The sequence below is a fragment of the Lagenorhynchus albirostris genome, chromosome 10 (assembly GCF_949774975.1).
Source record: "Lagenorhynchus albirostris chromosome 10, mLagAlb1.1, whole genome shotgun sequence".
NCBI classification, from domain to species: Eukaryota; Metazoa; Chordata; class Mammalia; order Artiodactyla; family Delphinidae; genus Lagenorhynchus; species Lagenorhynchus albirostris.
The window spans coordinates 53,968,116-53,983,153 of record NC_083104.1 but is presented as its reverse complement, the minus strand read 5'-3'; positions in this window follow the sequence as shown (position 1 = coordinate 53,983,153).

The following is a 15,038-nucleotide window of genomic DNA, read 5'->3' as shown; positions in this document are numbered from 1 at the left end:
ATATGTGCGTGTGTTTATCTCTGGGCTTTATATCCGGTTCCATTTATCTTTATTTCTGTTTTTGTGCCAGTACCATACTGTCTTGATTACTTAGTTTTGTAGTATAGTCTGAAGTTAGGGAGCCTGATTCCTCCAGCTCCTTTTTTCATTCTCAAGATTGCTTTGGCTATTCGGGGTCTTTTGTGTTTCCATACAAATTTTTTGTTCTAGTTCTTTGAAAAATGCCATTGGTAGTTTTATAGGGATTTCATTGATTCTGTAGATTGCTTTGGGTAGTATAGTCATTTTCACAATGTTGATTCTTCCAGTCGAAGAACCTGGTATATCTCTCCATCTGTTTGTATCATCTTTAATTTCTTTCATCAGTGTCTTATAGTTTTCTGCATACAGGTCTTTTGCCTCTTACGTAGGTTTATTCCAAGGTATTGTATTCTTTTTGTTGTGGTGGTAAATGGGAGTGTTTCCTTAATTTCTCTTTCAGATTTTTCATATTCGTGTATTGGAATGCAAGAGATTTCTGTGCATTAATTTTGTATCCTACTACCATACCAAATTCATTGACTAGCTCTAGTAGTTTTCTGGTAGCGTCTTCAGGATTCTTTATGTATAGCATCATGTCATCTGCAAACAGTGAGAGCTTTACTTCTTCTTTTCAATTTGGATTCCTTTTATTTCTTTTTCTTCTCTGAATGCTGTGGCTAAAACTTCCAAAACTATGTTGAATAACAGTGGTGAAAATAGGCAATCTTGTCTTGTTCCTGATGTTAGTGGAAACGTTTTCAGTATTTCACCATTGTGAATGATGTTTGCTGTGGGTATGTCATATATGGCCCTTATTATGTTGAGGTAAGTTCCTTCTATGCCTACTTTCTGGAGGGTTTCTATCATAAATGGGTGTTGAATTTGTCGAAGGCTTTTTCTGCATCTATTGAGATGATCACATGGATTTTCTCCTTCAGTTTGTAAATATGGTTTATCACATTGATTGATTTGCGTATATTGAAGAATCCTTGCATTCCTGGGATAAACCTCACTTGATCATGGTGTATGATCCTTTAAATGTGCTGTTGGATTCTGTTTGCTAGTATATTGTTGAGGATTTTTGCATCTATGCTCATCAGTGATATTGGCCTGTAGTTTTCTTTTTTTGTGGCACCTTTCTCTGGCTTTGGTATCAGGGTGATGGTGGCCTCGTAGAATGAGTTTGGGAGTGTGTTCCTCCCTCTGCCATACTTTGGAAGAATTTGAGAAGGGTAGATGCTAGCTCTTCTCTAAATGTTTGATAGAATTCAACTGTGAAGCCATCTGGTCCTGAGCCTTTGTTTGTTGGAAGATTTTTAATCACAGTTTCAATTTCAGTGCTTGTGACTGGTCTGTTTATATTTTCTATTTCTTCCTGGTTCAGCCTCAGAAGGTTGTGCTTTTCTAAGAATTTGTCCATTTCTTCCAGGCTGTCCATTTTATTGGCATATAGTTGCTTGTAGTAATCTCTCATGATTCTTTGTATTTCTGCAGTGTCAGTTGTTACTTCTCCTTTTTCATTTCTAATTCTATTGATTTGAGTCTTCTCACTTTTTTGCTTGATGAGTCTGGCTAATGGTTTATCAACTTTGTTTATCTTCTTAAAGAACCAGCTTTTCGTTTTATTGATCTTTGCTATTGTTTCTTTCATTTTTTTTTCCATTTATTTCTGATCTGATCTTTATGATTTCTTTCCTTCTGCTGACTTTGGGTTTTTTTGTTGTTCTTCTTCTTCTTTCTCTAATTGCTTTAGGTGTAAGGTTAGGTTGTTTATTTGAGATGTTTCTTGTGTCTTGAGGTAGGAATGTATTGCTATAAACTTCCCTCTTAGAATTGCTTTTGCTGCATCCCATAGGTTTTGGGTTGTCGTGTTTTCATTGTCATTTGTTTGTAGGTATTTTTTTATTTCCGCTTTGATTTTTTCAGTGATCTCTCAGTTATTTAGTAGTAATTGATATCTAGTCTCATAGCGTTGTGGTCGGAAAGAATACTTGGTACGATTTCAATTTTCTTATATTTACCAAGGCTTGATTTGTGACCCAAAGTATGATCTATCCTGGAGAATGTTCCATGAACACTTGAGAATAAAGTGTAATCTGCTGTTTTTGGATGGAATGTCCTATAAATATCGATTAAGTCCATCTTGTTTAATGTATCATTTAAAGCTTGTGTTTCCTTATTTATTTTCATTTGGAAGATCTGTCCATTGCTGAAAGTGGGGTGTTAAAGTCCCCTACTATTATTGTGTTCCTGTCGATTTCCCCTTTTATGGCTGTTAGCATTTGCCTTATGTACTGAGGTGCTCCTATATTGGGTGCCAAAATACTTACAATTGTTATGTCTTCTTCTTGGATTGATCCCTTGATCATTATGTAGTGTCCTTCTTTGTCTCTTGTAATAGCTAAGTTCCTTTAGCATTTGTTGTAAAGCTGATTTGGTGGTGCTGAATATTCTTAGCTTTTGCTTATCTGTAAAGTTTTTAATTTCTCCATTGAATCTGAATGAGATCATTGCTGGATAGAGTAATCTTGGTTGTCGGTTTTTCTCTTTCATCACTTTAAATAGGTCCTGCCACTCCCTTCTGGCTTGCAGAGTTTCTGCTGAAAGATCAGCTGTTAACTTTATGGGGATTCCCTTGTTTGTTAATTGTTGCTTTTCTCCTGCTGCTTTTAATATTTTTTCTTTGTCTTTAATTTTTGATAGTTTGATTAATATGTGTCTTGGCATGTCTCTCCTTGGATTTATCCTGTATGGGACTCTCTGTGCTTCCTGGAGTTGATTGACTATTTCCTTATCCTGGGACTCTTATAATTCTAATATTGGTGCATTTAATGTTGTCCCAGAGGTCTCTGAGACTGTCCTCAATTCTTTTCATTCTTTTATCTTTATTCTGCTCTGCAGTAGTTATTTCCACTATTTCATCTTCCAGGTCACTTATCTGTTCTTCTTCCTCAGTTATTCTGCTATTGCTTCCTTCTAGAGAATTTTTAATTTCATTTATTGTGTTGTTCATCATTGTTTGTTTGCTCTTTCATTCTTCTAGGTCCTTGTTAAACGTTTCTTGTATTTTCTCCATTTTATTTCCAAGATTTTGGATCATCTATACTATCATTACTCTGAATTCTTTTTCAGATAGACTGCATATTTCCTCTTTATTTGTTTGGTCTGGTGGGTTTTTACCTTGCTCCGTCATCTGCTGTGTATTTCTCTGTGTTCTCATTTTGCTTAACTTACTGTGTTTGGGGTCTCTTTTTCGCAGGCTGCAGGTTCATAATTCCCGTTGTTTTCGGTGTCTGCTCCCAGTGGGTAAGGTTGGTTCAGTGGGTTGTGTAGGCTTCCTGGTGGAGGGGACTGGTCCCTGTGTTCTGGTAGATGAGGCTGGATCTTGTCTTTCAGGGGAATAGGCCCACGTCCAGTGATGTGTTTTGGGGTGTCTGTGAACTTATTATTTTAGGCAGCCTCTCTGCTAATGGGTGGGGTTGTGTTCCTGTCTTGCTAGCTGTCTGGCATAGTGTGTCCAGAACTGTAGCTTCCTGATCGTTGAGTGGAGCTTGGTCTTAGCGTTGGGAAGGAGATTTCTGGGAGAGCTTTCACCGTTTGATATTATGTGGGGCCAGGATGTCTCTGGTGGACCAATGTCCTGAACTTGGCTCTCCCACCTCAGAAGCTCAAACCTGATATCCGGCCAGAGCACCAAGACCCTGTCAGTCACACAGCTCAGAAGACAAGGGTGGAAAGGAAAGAAAGAAAGAAAGAAAGAAAGAAAGAAAGAAAGAAAGAAAGAAAGAAAGAAAGAAAGAAAGAAAGAAAGAAAGAAAGAAAGAAAGAAAGAAAGGAAGGAAGGAAGGAAGGAAGGAAGGAAGGAAGGAAGGAAGGAAGGAAGGAAGGAAGGAAGAAAGAAAGAAAGAAAGAAAGAAAGAAAGAAAGAAGAAAGAAAGAAAGAAAGAAAGAAAGAAAGAAAGAAAGAAAGAAAGAAAGAAAGAAAGAAGAAAGAAAGAGAAAGAAAGAAAAAGAAAGAAAGAGTGAGAGAAAGAAGGAAAGAAGGAAGGAAAATTAAAAAGTTATTAAAATATAAAAGATTATTAATAATTAAAAAGTACAAAAAAAAGGAAGCAAAGTAAAGAAGAGAGCAACCAAACCAAAAAACAAATCCACCCATGATAATAAGTGCTTAAAAATTATACTAAAAAAAAAAGAAAGAAATTTGACAGTCAGCACCCTATGACAAATTACAAAAGCAAAGTTATACAGAAAAAAATCACACAAAGAGGCATACACATGAATACTCACAAAAGGAGAAAAGGGGAAAATATATATATATATATATTTTTTTTTAATTTAACAGAAGAGAGCAACCAAATCAATAAACAAATCTACCAATGATCTTAAGCTCTAAATACTAAACTAAGATATACATTAAATCAGAAACAAATTAGATGCAGAAAGCAAACCCCAATTCTACATTTGCTCCCAAAGTCCACCACCTCAATTTTGGGATGATTCCTTGTCTATTCAGGTATTCCACAGATGCAGGGTACATCAAGTTGATTGTGGAGATTTAATCTGCTGCTCCTGCGGCTTCTGGGAGAGATTTCCCTTTCTCTTCTTTGTTCTCACAGCTCCTGGGGTTCAGATTTGGATCTGGCCCCGCCTCTGCATGTAGGTCACCTGAGGGCGTCTGTTCTTCACTCAGACAGGACGCGGTTAAAGGAGCAGCTGATTAAGTAGCTCTGGCTCACGTAGACTGTGGGGGAGGGAAGGGTACGGATGCAGGGCAAGCCTGTGGTGGCAGAGGCCAGCATGACGTTGCACCAGCCTGAGGTGCGCCATGTGTTCTCCCGGGGAAGTTGTCACTGGATCACGGGACCCTGGCAGTGGCAGGCTGCAGAGGCTCCCCGGAAGGGAGGTGTGGATAGTGACCTGTGCTTGCACACAGGCTTCTTGGTGGTGGCAGCAGAAGCCTTAGCGTCTCATGCCCATCTCTGGTGTCTACACTGATAGCCATGGCTCGCGCCCATCTCTGGATCTTGTTGAGGCGGTGCTCTGAATCCCCTCTCCTCATGGAACCCGAAACAATGGTCTCTTGCCTCTTAGGCAGGTCCAGACTTTTTCCCGGACTCCCTCCCGGCTAGCTGTGATGCACTAGCCCCCTTCAGGCTGTGTTCACACAGCCAACCCAAGTCCTCTCCCTGGGATCTGACCTCAGAAGCCTGAGCCTCAGCTCCCAGCCCCGCCACCCCGGCAGGTGAGCAGACAAGGCTCTCGGGCTGGTGAGTGCTGGTCGGCACTGATCCTCTGTGCGGGAATCTATCTGCTTTGCCCTCTGCACCCCTGTTGCTGTGCTCTCCTCCCTGGCTCCGAAGCTTCCCCCCTCTGCCACCCCCCATCTCCGCCAGTGAAGGGGCTTCCTAGTGTGTGGAAACCTTTCCTCCTTCACAGCTCCCTCCCAGAGGTGCAGGTCCTGTCCCTATTCTTTTGTCTCTGTTTTTTCTTTCTTTCTTTTTTTTTTTTTTGCCCTACCCAGGTACGTGGGGAGTTTCTTGCCTTTTGGGAAGTCTGAGGTCTTCTGCCAGTGTTCAGTAGGTGTTCTGTAGGAGTTGTTCCACATGTAGATGTATTTCTGATGCAGTTATGGGAAGGAAGGTGATCTCCACATCTTACTCCTCTGCCCTCTTGAAGGTCCTCCCTCACATTGTATTTTTATTGGACAATGCTGGTCTAGATTAAGTGATGCTACTTAATTTAAATCCTGAATCCCCACTTACTAGTAGAAAGACAATAGGTAAATTAACTTCACTAAGTTCAGTCTTCCCTTGTAAACTGGGGGTAATAAAAGTGTTCCCTTCCTAGGGTTGTTGTGATGATTAAGTAAGAGAAAGAAAATAAAGCACTTAACACATGGTAACTCTTTGAAGCTGAACTATAGCACTGGGATTACAACCAGGACCACTAAACAAAAATCATTTGATGCCTCATATTTTAAAACTATGCCAGGCATAGTAATCAGGCACTTTAATAATCCTTGTTGCCAACTATCAATACTTTAAAAGCGATGTTGGTCTTACACATCACATAAACCAACTCATTCTCCTAATTTTCTAAATTCAGTAAAATTGATGAGATTCCCAGTGAGCCTAAAGACATGAAGTCACATTCAGTCATCAGTGTAGGATGGAATTACGGAACCTACACTTGCAGGTCAGCTGATTCATGTCAGTGTTGCTCACACAGACCTACATTTTACTGCAGGTCCCCAAAACAATTTATATACAAAAAATGTATCTCTTCCGAGCTCCATGTTTTCACTGGTCCACCTCTTCCCAGAACATGCTGGGTTAGGTGAATTCTCCAGCAGTCAATTCACAGATTGGGCAATTTGCCTAAAGCCAATTAGTGGAAAGGCCAATTCACCAAACCACTGAGTCATCACATTGACTTATTTCGACTATTTCATTGTGGTTCGTGGGTTGTGATCGTGTCCTCATTACAGCATTTTAAGGAATGTTTAATTTGTTTCTGTCAGAGTCCCCTACTGTTCCAGCTGAAGCAAAAGGGCCAAGAGAGGAAGAGGTTGAAGAAAGAGCAGAGAAAGGAGACTTGAAAAGGGGAAGCTGCGGGGTGGAGAGGAGAGAGACACCACAGAGAGTGAGAAGAGTGTGGTGACAAACTATGATCTCTAATAGGGAGCAGTCTTAGCAATGCATTTTTCAAGATGATTATCGGTCATGCAAGCAGACAATTGTAATAGTTCCTGATAATCGAGAAAGTACTCCAGAATGTATATCTATTGACTATGTGATGAATTCTTATTAATATAATCTCCTCATGCATAATAATACATTCTAATAATCAATTTTCATATTCAGTAATTATCCATGGGAAACATCTTCCTTGTGTCCCCATCTCTAGGGTCTCTGCCCCTCATTCTCTCATTCTCCAGCTGGCAGTAACAGGAAGTGGGGGCAGAAACGTACTGAAGATTCTTAGCATGCTGTTACCCATGCAAAAATGAAAAGAGTTTTTTAAAACGTAAGTTAGGTAAATTGGTCGTTGAACACACTTGCCTTTGGCAAAATGGTCATTTAATAAATCAGCTTCTATAGATGGAGAGATATACCATGTTCTTGGATTGGAAGAATCAACATTGTGAAAATGACTCTACTATCAAAAGCAATCTACAGATTCAATGCAATCCCTATCAAACTACCACTGGCATTTTTCACAGAACTAGAACAAAAAATTTCGCAATTTGTATGGAAACACAAAAGACCCCGAATAGCCAAAGCAATCTTGAGAATGAAAAAAGGAGCTGGAGGAATCAGGCTCCCTGACTTCAGTCTATACTACAAAGCTACAGTAATCAAGACAGTATGGTACTGGCACAAAAACAGAAAGATAGATCAATGGAACAGGATAGAAAGCCCAGAGATAAACCCATGCACATATGGACACCTTATCTTTGATAAAGGAGGCAAGAATATACAATGGAGAAAAGACAGCCTCTTCAATAAGTGGTGCTGGGAAAACTGGACAGATACATGTAAAAGTATGAGATTAGATCACTCCCTAACACCATACACAAAAATAAGCTCAAAATGGATTAAAGGCCTAAATATAAGGCCAGAAACTATCAAACTCTTAGAGGAAAACATAGGCAGAACACTCTATGACATAAATCACAGCAAGATCCTTTCTGACCCACTTCCTAGAGTAATGGAAATAAAAACAAAAATAAACAAATGGGACCTAATGAAACTTCAAAGCTTTTGCACAGCAAAGGAAACCATAAACAAGACCAAAAGACAACCCTCAGAATGGGAGAAAATATTTGCAAATGAAGCAACTGACAAAGGATTAATCTCCAAAATTTACAAGCAGCTCATGCAGCTCAATAACAAAAAAACAAACAACCCAATCTAAAAATGGGCAGAAGACCTAAATAGACATTTCTCCAAAGAAGATATACAGACTGCCAACAAACACATGAAAGAATGCTCAACATCATTAATCATTAGAGAAATGCAAATCAAAACTACAATGAGATATCATCTCACACCAGTCAGAATGGCCATCATCAAAAAATCGACAAACAATAAATGCTGGAGAGGGTGTGGAGAAAAGGGAACACTCTTGCACTGTTGGTGGGAATGTAAATTGATACAGCCACTATGGAGAACAGTAGGGAGGTTCCTTAAAAAACTACAAATAGAACTACCATGTGACCCAGCAATCCCACTACTGGGCATATACCCTGAGAAAACCAAAATTCAAAAAGAGTCATGTACCAAAATGTTCATTGCAGCTCTATTTACAATAGCCCGGAGATGGAAACAACCTAAGTGCCCATCATTGGATGAATGGATAAAGAAGATGGATGTGGCACATATATACAATGGAATATTACTCAGCCATAAAAAGAAACGAAATTGAGCTATTTGTAATGAGGTAGATAGACCTAGAGTCTGTCATACAGAGTGAAGTAAGTCAGAAAGAAAAAGACAAATACTGAATGCTAACACATATATATGGAATTTAAGAAAAAAAAATGTCATGAAGAACCTAGGGGTAAGACAGGAATAAAGACACAGACCTACTGGAGAACGGACTTGAGGATATGGGGAGGGGGAAGGGTGAGCTGTGACAGGGCGAGAGAGAGTCATGGACATATACACACTAACAAACGTAAGGTAGATAGCTAGTGGGAAGCAGCCGCATGGCACAGGGATATCGGCTCGGTGCTTTGTGACCGCCTGGAGGGGTGGGATAGGGAGGGTGGGAGGGAGGGAGATGCAAGAGGGAAGAGATATGGGAACATATGTATATGTATAACTGATTCACTTTGTTATAAAGCAGAAATTAACACATCATTGTAAAGCAATTATACCCCAATAAAGATGTTTAAAAAAAAAATCAGCTTCTAGAATATATATATATACCTGAATCGCTGTGCTGTATATCTGAGACTTACACGATATTGTAAATCAACTACATGTCAATAAAAAAAATTTTTTTAAGAACTAATTTTAAAAATCAATCAATCAATCAACCATTCAATCAGTCAGTCAGCTTCTAGGAGCTGGCCTGCTTCTGGACGTGCAAAGAAAGCTGATGATAGATGAATTAGGAGGCAGGAGCTAAAAACTGGAGAGGTTTTGTATTCTGCTTTCTACTTCCATAAGAAAAAGCTTTAGACAAACATTGATCAGGTATATACAATCCTTTACTTTAAGAGCCCTGGCTATTGTGTAGGGTCTAAAGCAATGTCAACAAATATTTGTCCCTGAGCCCTGCCCCCTCCTCACCCATCCTTCACTTATCAACCATGCTGCTGCTCCCTGCTTCAGTGGATGTGACTAGAACCTTCTTAGTCACCCCAAGGTCAGTGCACTTTTGGGTATTTGAGTAACGGGAAATGTAATTGCCAACCCGAGTCTCCCAACTATCTTAGCACATACAAGCGAACAGAGCTGTTCTTCCCCAAAAATAGAGTGAAAAAGAAATATACCACTATCTTAATGAGAGAGCATAATTCAAAGACCAGGAAGGCATGCCTAAGCGCAGACTGAAGGTCTTAGAGTAATTAAAGACTGTGTCAGGGAGAAGGGGTGCTGAGAGATCTGAAAGGAATTACTGATGATGGTCACCTCAGATCACAGATGCCTTTCTCCCTAAATCCACCTGTGTGGGCCTGGAGGCAGCTGTGTTCATCTCCTGAGATGGGAACATTAGGTTGTCATAACCTGGCTCATTTAAAATTTCCATACTGGATTTGACCGTCTCTCCTCGTCTTCTGGGTTTGCACAAGAAAGTTTCTAAATCTAATTTGACTTCTGTGAGCTACAAGTATCTGAGCCTCTTAGCAAATATATCTCTTTCTATAAATTCTGCTTTATAATCATTCTTAGGATAATCATAATTATCATTTTTACTCCGTCTTACCTGCTCTATGTGTGTGTATATACATGAGGCTCTTAGATCTTTACAACAATGTTATGAGGTAGATATTTGGATCCTCATTTATAGAGGAAATAACCAGATCTCAAATATGTAAGGAATACGTTCAGCTCCAGAGACCTCAGCTGGACAAAAACCAAAGAAAGAATATGTTTGACTCCAAAGTCTGTGGTGCTCAACCCTTGCGTGCTAGAGTCTTCTGAGTCTAAAAGCCACTAATGGGTCACTCTTGAGAGGTGAAAAGACCAGGTATCTGAACCAGATTCTGAATTATGGAAAATCCACACTTTTACAGGCAGTCTCTCCTGGGCGTAATGGAATAATATTGTCCATAACTGCATCAACTGTTTGCAACTTCCTGGTTTTCTTATTATTTTGAAAGTCATATTACTATGTAATAACCATACACATGTGCTTAATATTTTTCTCATATACATACGTGTGTGTGTGTGTGTGTATATTTAGATTACTGTAGTAGAATAAAAGCCATTATTTTTTGTTTACAGAATATCTATTAACGTCTCACAAAGTAAGAGCACTCTTAGTTAAACATATGCAAATAAAGTGACCTAGACTCAGGCTCCAGAGATCAATTCTTTGGGTCAGGATCAGCTTTTGGCTGAAACAAGGCAGTACACCTTGCTCCCCAACAAAAATATAATAACGACAATGAGGCCAACCAAAACCTGACTAGCACAGGAGTCCAGCCAGTAATGAAAACCAGAAATTCTAGAGCTGCCAGAAGTTGACGTCAAGATGAAAGTCAAAAGCAAAAACAAAACAAAACTAGGCTCAATGCAGAAACAGCCCTATGACGAATACACTGGAACAACTTGGAAAATTCTCATTCATAAAAGCTTCCTTCTTTTCCCTTATAATTTAAATCTCCATCTCTCACAATGTGTGAAACATCGAGCCAATACTTGGATCCCTTGGATGAGGACAGTTTAGAAAGCAGTGAGGACAGATGAAGGGTTTACCTCTTTCTCAGCGGAGGGTAGAAGGCTTCACAGTGGGAACCTTGATAGGTACATATGATAATTCTCAGAATATTGAGTTTATCAAAACATCCTGTTCTTTGGTAAAATACGGCTTTCCTGACACAAATATTCCCGACCTTGGGAAAGTATTTATGAGTGTTACGTACAAAAGGATGTGTTTTTGTGTTTGCCATCTGTGAAATGAGAGCAGTGAACGATGCTCGGAAATGGCCGGAACACAATTCATTGGTTGGGAGTGTTTCCAGTATTTTAAAAGGCTCAAGTTGGCATTCGAAGAGAACATGAGAATTTACCTTCACATCACTTAAGTCTTAACAAAAGAAGAATGACAATTAATATAGGGAAAAGGAGTTTCTTTCAGAACACAGGAAACTGAGTCAGAGAAAAATCCAGGCCTCAGATTCCAACTCCAATTTTGGAGTTGGAATGAGCTCACTGGGCAGTAAGGGCATATGAATGGCAAACTTTCATTTGAAGGAAAGGTAGGGAAGGGGTGGGCCAGGGAAGCCCCATATAATTCAACCTACAATCCCCCTGGTTCTTGAATGTTCAAAGAAATGACACAGTAAAAATAAGCAAGCAAAATACCCACCAAACAAACAAAAAACAAAACAAAACCTTGTAAGGGCATGGTTCTAAACACAGCAGGATCAAAAAACCCTCAAGATTTTCTTCAGGCAGGAAATGAGGAAACAAGTACCTGGAAGCAGGAAAGAGGTCTGAGACCTATAAGAACAGATCTATAAGAGCATCAGCAAGATGCGAGCCTCGCTAGACACATACTGACCGTGACTCTATCGGGTTCCTTTGAATCAGAAAGGGGAAGTTGAATTTCAGTGTACATCTAATAGTATAAACCACAAACCCTTGCTAAAAAATAAAAACTCTCACCTCACACCATTGGAAGATGCTCAGGTCAATGGAAAAGTGGCTTTTGCTTTATCATTCTGCTTTACAGTTAAATTTCCCGAAATAGATTGTTTTTGTGTTAAGTCAATTGTGTCATTCACAACCATCCTACCTTTTTAGTAAATAAAGTAACTTCCATTTGTTGCTGGTACGTGAGGGCTATTGGCCTCTCTTCCCTACTATCATGACCAGATTGCAATGAAAACAAGTCTAAAACCAAGTTTCTTTGCACATACAAACATTTATTACCAAACAGGTATGACACCAGTTTATAAACTAGCAAGTAAACTCAAGAAACACCAGCTCTCTGTTCTTCTAAGTGCTCTGACAGCTCACTCCAGGAAAGGTCTGCTCAGGACAAATGCAATAAGGTCTTACTGGCAGGAATAAGGCAAAAAGAACCCCAGAAATCTGTGTCTGTACATAGACCATTTTGTTTTCTACCTGTTTGTCTGTCTGTCTATCTATCTATCTATGTATCTTTTAGAATCTAAAGTTCCATTCTGAAGCATACAATCTAGATTTATTGGATTCTTGCTCCCTGTTCACATAAGGTTACAAAAGCCTTTAGAATGCCACATATTCTAAGGTGTAGAATAAACCCTACTAATGTAAATGTATATCTACCATGCCACCTCGATTGAAGTGCTTTAAAGTACAAACAACAATAGAAATAACTCAAGTGTCCATCAATATGGGGGCATATTCTGCCCAGTGCCACAGTCTAGCCAGCTGCAGTGTCAGCCACAGACCCAGGGGTTTTTGTTTAATTCCAGAAACTTCCAGCCTACATGGCAGGTGAAGGAGGTTTCCTTGAACTGTCATCAGAGTTCTGCAGGACGTCTGTCTGGCCAAAAGCAAGAAGACGGAACTGTTAGGTAGTGGAAGGTTATTAAAATACAGACCAAGAAAGGAAGAAAAGGGCAAAGGTAGAAAAGAATGGTATTGATTTCCTGTAATGAGCCCTTATAAAATGCTTTCTCCTCCCTGGAGACCCAGTAGAATTCAATTGCTATCAAACCAAACTAAAATTATGAAACAGACTCTCTTTCTTCTTGCATTGTAATAAATAACTTCTTGTGCCAATTTCAGGTTGCTAGAGAATTTTTTAAATTATTATTTACAAGTAAGTCAATTCTGATAGGAGATGAGTTTCTATTCTTAGGGTTATAGATCACTTCTAACGTGTTCAGCTAATTGGGTCACCATTGTTTCACCCTGCTCATTTATAATTCCAGTTCTGTTCTTTCCCAAGATGTTTTACCCGCCCCCCAAAACATCAAACCAAAAACAAAACAAACAAACAAAAAAACTCCTAAAATCTCTAGTTAGTATTACAATTCAGTTCATAAAAATAAAATCAAGGGAGGTTCACTTTTTTCTTTTTTACAAAGTGGGGCAATTTTTTTAAAAAGGTAGAGCACAGGAGGATATCCAAATAAAGGAATAATCTTACCAGTTTCTTTATTTAGTCTCGTTTCATATTTACTAAACTAGCTTCATTTTGAATGACTTCCCAAGAAACTAAACAGGCAAGCACACTGCTTAGACCAGCCCTGCCGTGTCCAGGCCTGTGTGAGCCTGCGGCAATCTTTAGCTGTCTAACTTGGTCCAAACTTCTCCAAGGAAGAGATTATAACTAGGATATATAGTGGGAGTGTACATTGGTAATGGCTTTAAAGATATATATTCAAAGGTTTTGAATGTTCTGGCAAGGCTGCAGTAAGAATGATTGCCCTTCTCTGCCTTTCTTTGCCTTCTATTCTTCCCCAATCCCCGTCTTGTATGTAAAAATCAAGTGCTCACACACACCCCTACACATATTCAACATTCTGAACCGAATTGCATGTCCACAGGGACAGATGAAGCTCTGCTGACTCCCTCCGTGTGCAGTGCTGAATTGACAATTTATGCCTGCAGGTGGCTGCCTGCAAATGCGATTAGGCCCTGTTCTCACTGGGAGGGATCACGTGCACCTCATTAGCTCGTCCAAGATGGTATTAATACTAGTAACTTTTTACCTATAAGAAAAATGGACAACTTATGCCAAAGGAAGTGAAATGTATGACCAGCCTAGGTTATGCAGCCAATGCTATTTTGTACAGAGAAGTCCATTATGTTTAGATGGAGTTGGATCATCCTGGACTCATTAACAAAGCTTTTTCTCAACAGAAGGAGAAACCCCTTTTCCTCCTTGGAACTTCTGAACAATACAGTGCATGGTCCTTCCAAAGAAACGTGTTTGCCGTTTAGCGGAAGGAACACAGGCTTTGGAGTAAGACTGACCTACATTCTAATCATATCTTGAAGGTGTTAGCCCACCAATGAGTAGCTGAGTCAGGGTTTGGACATGGATTGCTTGATGCTAGTCCCTTTCTTTTCTTTTTTAATGTAACTCAGGATCCAGGACACACAATGAAATGAGTAAATGTCATGTCCCAGGAAATTCATAATTGAGACCTTGGCCGGTTTCAATGAGCCTTTTAGAAAACACAGGTTTATAAAGGCAGGTTATGTTATTTTGAAATAGCATCTTAGGAGATCTTTCTGGGATTAGGATGTACCCTGAGACATCATTCTCAGGTGCCACATGAAGCATGTCCATTATGACTTGTGGCTTGAGAAAGTTCATGCTTCTGTTAGTTGGAAAATCAAATTTGAACTAAAAATCACTGGAATATTAATCTCAGATGACTCCTAATGTGAATCAGGTAAATAAAAAAGCAGGAGGCCTTGAGGTGAAGAGCTGGGGCAAGAATTACAGGAAATATGAGTGTTCTAGAGGATAAATGAGAAGCCATATCTTGGCCAGAGCAAATTTCAGATCTACCTGCAATGGAATGGCAGGCATTGCATGCTCTGTTAAGGCAGGAGAGGAGCATATTTAAGAGTTCAGTCTATACATAGCAGCTCTATTTACAATATCCAAGACATAGAAGCAACGTTAGCGTCCATCGACAGATGAATGGATAAAGAAGATGTGGGATATATAGACAGTGGAATATTACTCAGCCATGAAAAAGGATGAAATTTTGCCATTTGCAGCAACATGGATGGACCTAGAGGGCATTATGCTAAGTGAAATAAGTCAGAGAGAGATAAATACTGTATGATATCGCTTACATGCAGAATCTAAAAACTACAACAAGCTAG